This window comes from Micropterus dolomieu, unplaced genomic scaffold (genome assembly GCF_021292245.1).
Source record: "Micropterus dolomieu isolate WLL.071019.BEF.003 ecotype Adirondacks unplaced genomic scaffold, ASM2129224v1 contig_680, whole genome shotgun sequence".
NCBI lineage: Eukaryota > Metazoa > Chordata > Actinopteri > Centrarchiformes > Centrarchidae > Micropterus > Micropterus dolomieu.
The window spans coordinates 1-6,076 of record NW_025729670.1 but is presented as its reverse complement, the minus strand read 5'-3'; the positions used below and the strand labels follow the sequence as shown (position 1 = coordinate 6,076).

Sequence of the window (6,076 nt, the reverse complement as noted above, 5' to 3'; positions counted from 1 at the left end):
CAACACCTGAGTGCCCTCATAGTGATCTCGGGTGACTTCAACCACGTCACCATGACCACCACACTTACTAACTTCACCCAGTATGTGGGCTGTGCACATTTATAGGTGATAGATATTTATTAGTCCTTTCGGAAATTCATAGTGTGTTAAACAGCAAACATCAGACCAACAACCAGACAGCTGCTACAAGTTAGAATACACGACTGTCAGCGTCGGCCGATGGCTGTGCAGTTCACACAGCTTGCCGTAATATGACGGCAGGCTTGAAGTCGTTACGGCGTTCACACTACGTGACCGATCGGTGACAGGGACACACACACTACAGGAGCTGACAGCAACTATGGCACCCGACACTGGTTTCCAAACCACTTATATCAAGAAAACATGTGAAATGTGAAACGGGAAATGAGCGATAGAGAACGCAAAGAATTTGTGTTGAAGCATTTTATGAATCGATTTTATGATTTAATCGATTAATCATTTCAGCCCTAGTTCTTTGACAGATTTGACTCAATGGCTCCCGCCCGTCCCCCGACTAACTCAGCTGCTGTCTCACCTCTAACACCTCCAACCCAACTACTCCCCCCTCCTCCTCCTCACTGTCCCCCACCCTCCTGTGAGACACCAACCCCCCCTCCTCTGGCTCTCAGGTTAACAGCTCTCTCCAGCCTGACGACTCCTCCTCTCCCCCTCCCACACCTTTAACCTCTGTGTGCCTCACTGACCAGGTGAGAAGACAGCTGAGGAGACTCCACTCCAACAAGGCTGCAGGCCCTGATGGTGTCCGCCCCGGGGTGCTCAAAGCCTGTGCCCCCCAGCTATGTGGACTCCTTCACCACGTCTTCAACCTGAGCCTGAATCTCCACAGGGTCCCTGTGCTGTGGATGACATCTTGCCTCGTTCCTGTGCCAAAGACGTCACGTCCCAGTGACTCCAAGGACTACAGACCTGTGGTACTGACCTCCCACATCATGAAGACCCTGGAGAGACTGGTTCTGGATCAGCTGCGGCCCATGGTCAGACCTCTTCTAGACCCCCTCCTGTTCACCTACCAGCGCAAATTGGGAGTTGAGAACGCATTCATCTTCCTGCTCAACCACATCTACGCCCACCTGGACCAGCCGGCGAGCACTGTGAGGGTCCTGTTTTTTGATTTCTCCAGTGCTTTCAACACCATCCGGCCGGCCCTGCTGGGTGAGATGCAGGTGGATGCCCCCCTTGTGTCCTGGATTCTTGACTACCTGACTGGCAGACCACAGTGTGTGCGCCTGCAACACTGTGTGTCAGACAGCGTGGTCAACAACCTCTCTCCCTTCCTCTTCATCATCTACACTCCAGACTTCAACTACCACACAGAGTTCTGCCATCTTCAGAAGTTTTCTGATAACTCTGCTGTGGTTGGATGTATCGGCAAGGGTGACGAGGCTGAGTACAGAGCTGTGGTGGGGGACTTTGTCACATGGTGTGAGAAGAACCACCTGCTGTGTTCGTGTGTGTGTGTGTGTGTGTGTGTGTGTGTGTGTGTGTGTGTGTGTGTGTGTGTGTGTGTGTGTATACGTGACAGACCAAAGAGCTGGTTGTGGATCTAAAAAGAGCCAAGGCACCAGTGACCCCTGTTTCCATCCAGGGGGTCAGTGTGGACATTGTGGAGGATTACAAATACCTGAGAGTGCACATGGACAATAAACTGGACTGGGCCAAGAACACCCAAGCCCTCTACAGGAAGGGCCAAAGCCGTCTCCATTTTCTGAGGAGGCTGAGGTCCTTCAACATCTGCAGGACGATGCTGAGGATCTTTTATGAGTCTGTGGTAGCCAGTGCTATCCTGTTTGCTGTTGCATGCTGGGGCAGCAGGTTGAGGGGAGCAGACGCTAACGGACTCAACAAACTGATCCACAAGGCCAGTGACGTTGTGGTCGGTGGTGTCAGAGAGGAGGATGCTGTCCAAATTACATGTCATCTTGGACAGTGTCTACCACCCACTCCGTGACTTTGCTGCTCAAACACAGGACTCATTCCCCCAAAATGCACCACAGAGCGCCACAGGAAGTCATTCCTGCCTGTGGTCATCACATTTTATAACTCCTCCCTTTAAGTGTCTGACACTTAGTCAGTTATTAAACTAGACCTTATCTATTTTCTGTCCAATATTACCTGTTTAATAATTAATGTGCAATATTCTCTGCTGCTATTTATTCAGTAGTCCTTTTTGGTTCACCATAATAATTCTTAATAATGTAAATTTTGTACATACCCACACACCTTTATATTTGTCCATATTTTATACTATTATATTTATATACTCTTTATCTATCTACCTTTTGACAAGTGTGCAATTGTGACAAAAGAATTTCCCCTCGGGGATCAATAAAGTATTTCTGATTCTGATTTAAGACCCTTGAATTGGAGGGAGTATTGGGGACTTGATCTGAGGTGCATCAGAATGTTTAGTGTTCTTTTTTGGGTATCTATAATCATTAGAAACTGCGCTACTACAGCCCTTCACACATTTGTAGGAGACATTCTTTGAATTTGAAGGATGTTTCTGCAGAATTCAGCATGTAGGGTCTCAGAGATGCTTCTCCCATCTGTTGTAGTTCTGATGACTGAGTGGAATCCAAACTTGACTTTCATAGAGTGCAATCACCTTAATAACACTTTCAAATATTTGACACCAGATTTTATTTAGGATACTTATAGAATTTCTATTTAGCTGCATAGAGAGCACTACAAGCCTTTTCTCTCTCTCCCTCTACAATGTATTTGTGTATGGATGATTTTACTGTGAATGTTATTTTACATAAGATGCTATTAAATCCAGGGCAGAGTTACAAATGTAAAACTAATAGAAAGTGAATGTGAAAAAGTATTGTGATCCATTAATATAAATGTACCTCAACCCATGACCTTAGAACAATCCGTTTTAATTCAGGTACAAGGAAGGAAATTAAGTGTGTGTGTGTGTGTGTATATGTATATATATATATATATATATAATTTATTAACTTTCTTGTTTCTGCTATGCTACACTGTGGAAGAAGTAAAATAAGTGATATCACAATGTAACAGTTCAATTCAAGTAGAAGGTCGACATTCAAAATCACACTGAAGTAAAGGCACAAAAAACATCATCACAAATAGCTGATAATCTTCATCAAATCAGTGCAATTCTAATATAAAAATATACATCTTCATACAGAAGTTAATCTGCAGTGACTGATTCAACATAGACATTAAAGGGACAACAACAGTGTTAGAAACGAGCAGGAGACTTCTTGGTGTTTGTTGTTTGGGTAATCAACAGAGAGATTTACAGCAGTCAGATCAGTTTCTCAGAACCAGCCTGAGATTTAAATCTTCTTAATTGTCATGAATTTAAAGTGATGGAAAGCTCTCGCTGATGTTGCTGATGTGACCAAGAGCACAACGTTATTGGCAATATTTGAACAGAAGAACAAGTTAGTAAGAGTTTCTACACTCAGTTTATTCACCCAGCTTCAACTAATGCACTCGAATACAACAGTCCTCCTTCATGAAGTTTATAATGTTTAGTTTTTGTTGACTTGACTTTATGATAATTTTGGAGGCTGCAGTTTGTTGTGCTGTTGAATCTTATAGCATTATACAAGTGTTCACTATTCAGCCTAACCTCATTGATATAAGTTGTGTCCACAGAAGTTAGCTTTAGCTAGCTGTCCCTAATAAACTGGACTGTAAGTGTTTATTAATGTATCTGTCTTAAGCTGCAGCTCCTCCTGTCCATAAATTGATGCCTGTGTACAAACAGATAATCTGTCACAATCTGGTGAAACACAGTTGTGATAATATAAAATACGTCTTCATGGGAGAAGTTATAGTTATTGGCGAATACAGCACCTTAATAAACATTTAAAAACATTTTTATAACTGTAAACACTTATGTGTTATAAGCCATGAATTAAGTGTGCATGTGCTGCTTATAAATGTTAAATATTGGAACTTAAAGTTTTACCAACATGTTTGAAAAAATCCTCATAATAAAGAAGGAAATGCATTTTATTATTTTCTTTCAGTATCAGTCTAAAGCCACGCAGCTGTTTTAAGGCTCAGTGGTGCTTTGAGCTAAACGCTCAAGTCAGCATGGTGTTTCATGGAAATCCATCCAATAGCTGTTGAGGTATTTTACTTGAAACCTCAAAGTCAACCTGATGGTGGCCAGAGGAAAAGTAGGAGGATCATGAAAACAGATCATCCTCTGGGCACTTTCACATTTTGAACAGTCTGACTTCACTAACAATTTTTAGGCATGTGTGAAATATTCCTGCATATTTGGGCCCAGGAGTCTGGACTTTTCATTTTATCAATGCATAGAAACTGACTGATGTTCTCCTGTATAAATATTTGACAGGATTTTGTTGAGGTCTAATTGTTGACTGGCTCAGAAGATCTATGGAAAGTTCCTTTTCCAGTAGTGAGTATCTGGACCAGATGGAGTCATTATTGCTGCCTGAGATGTGTAGAACGCTGCTTGAGTGTTCAGCTTTTTCCCTTCAGATCCGTTTGACGCCGTCTCTGGTTTTTGCTCCTTCCTTACTCCGATCCTCTTCACACACTCTGAGAGAAACACAAAGCAGTTTGTGACACTTGTTAAGGGAATATTGTGTTAACTGCAGAGAAAATAGGTAAGCAACAAATACACCTCTCACATCTCAGCAGGACTAAACCTGGTTTTAAACTGCATTTGTTTGGATCTGCTCTGGTTTTCTTAAAAGCAAAAAGCCAATGAAACCATGGACGGTGAGGCTTGGTGGTGTTTCATTTACACTGAATTCAGCTTCACCAGGATCAGTCTGTTTCATAAAGCTGGTTTGGCGCTAATGTGAGCAGTGACTTTGAAATAGGTATGTCCAGATAAATTCATTATTGCTGTTGTCCGATCAAGACATTTGTAACTGATCGGTATCGGCCATATTGAGCCCAATCTAATCCATCAACATCATCATCACTTTAAAATGATGTTTCAGTCTGGTGCTTTTTAATTAGAGCGATTTAGTGACTGTGGACGTACTGTGACGGGGCCTATTGCCTGCAAGGATTACGTTGCAGCCCTGTTTCAATGATGCTGACTGCAGCGCGCTCACTAAATACTGGACCAGTTTTAAAAATGTTGTACCAATTAGTCACTAGACACAAAAACATGGAAAAATGAGGCCCTGGTTGAAAAAAAAAAAACTGAAGTTACCCTTTAAAGGCGCCTTAGATGTTAAATGTTGTTTAGTAACTTACGCATTGTTATTTTCTTCCTCAGAAGCAGAACACCAAAAACGACGAGGCAGAGAATGAATAAGACAACGCTGGAAATGATCCCAGCACGGCCACGGTTCCTGTTTCCACCACCTGAAAAGATTTCAGAGAAGATGCTTTAGATGTTTAGAGGAAGGACAGTTTCAATGTCCTGCTCTGCTCTAACACTGATGCATCAGAACTAACAAAATAATCGGTCACAGGGGACATTTGAGCCCATTCTCATGTCAGGGTGTCAGATACTGATGCTTTCAGAAAGGCTGACAAAGCGTAGTTATTTGACGCAAAAGGTACCTTTGAGCGTCAGGATGAGACACAGAAGACGCGGAAGCGCTAGGCCGATGTGCTAGCAGGTGGAGTTAACTTCCTTTGTGTTGCTTCGCACTAGCAGACTGTTGTTGTTGTTTCACATGGACACTTTTTGCATCAAATACTTCGCTTCACTTTTTCACGCTTTCTGAAAGCGTCGGTAATTGATGCACTGAGATGAGAATGTGTTGGACATTTTACTGCACAAGCAGTAGCCTCCCTTTGAGAAGTATACTTAAAGATACTTTTGTACCTTTACTTAAATGCAGGACTTTTACTTGTAACAGAGTCACTTTCATTGTCTTACATTTGCACTTTTACTTAAGTAAAGGCTCTGAGCACTTCTTCTACCACTGTGAGTGCATGCAAAAATGCTCACATTAAATGTTCAGACCCGCTGCACATTTCCACACAGCAGATCATCTTGCACTCAGAGGATAAAGTTGAACAAAGGAAGAAATATTCAAAGACATTTACCACGACC

At 42.5% G+C, this 6,076-nt stretch overlaps 1 long non-coding RNA gene across 1 annotated transcript; it reads right to left on the bottom strand.

The window, feature by feature from the left end:
• Window positions 1–2,665: 2,665 nt before the first annotated feature.
• LOC123964119 lies at window positions 2,666–6,058 on the bottom strand. The gene is made up of 2 exons (XR_006823337.1): window positions 5,266–6,058; window positions 2,666–4,593 (listed from the first exon to the last, which is right to left on the bottom strand). It is a non-coding gene; the product is annotated as an uncharacterized LOC123964119 (long non-coding RNA).
• Between the last annotated feature and the right edge of the window lie 18 nt (window positions 6,059–6,076).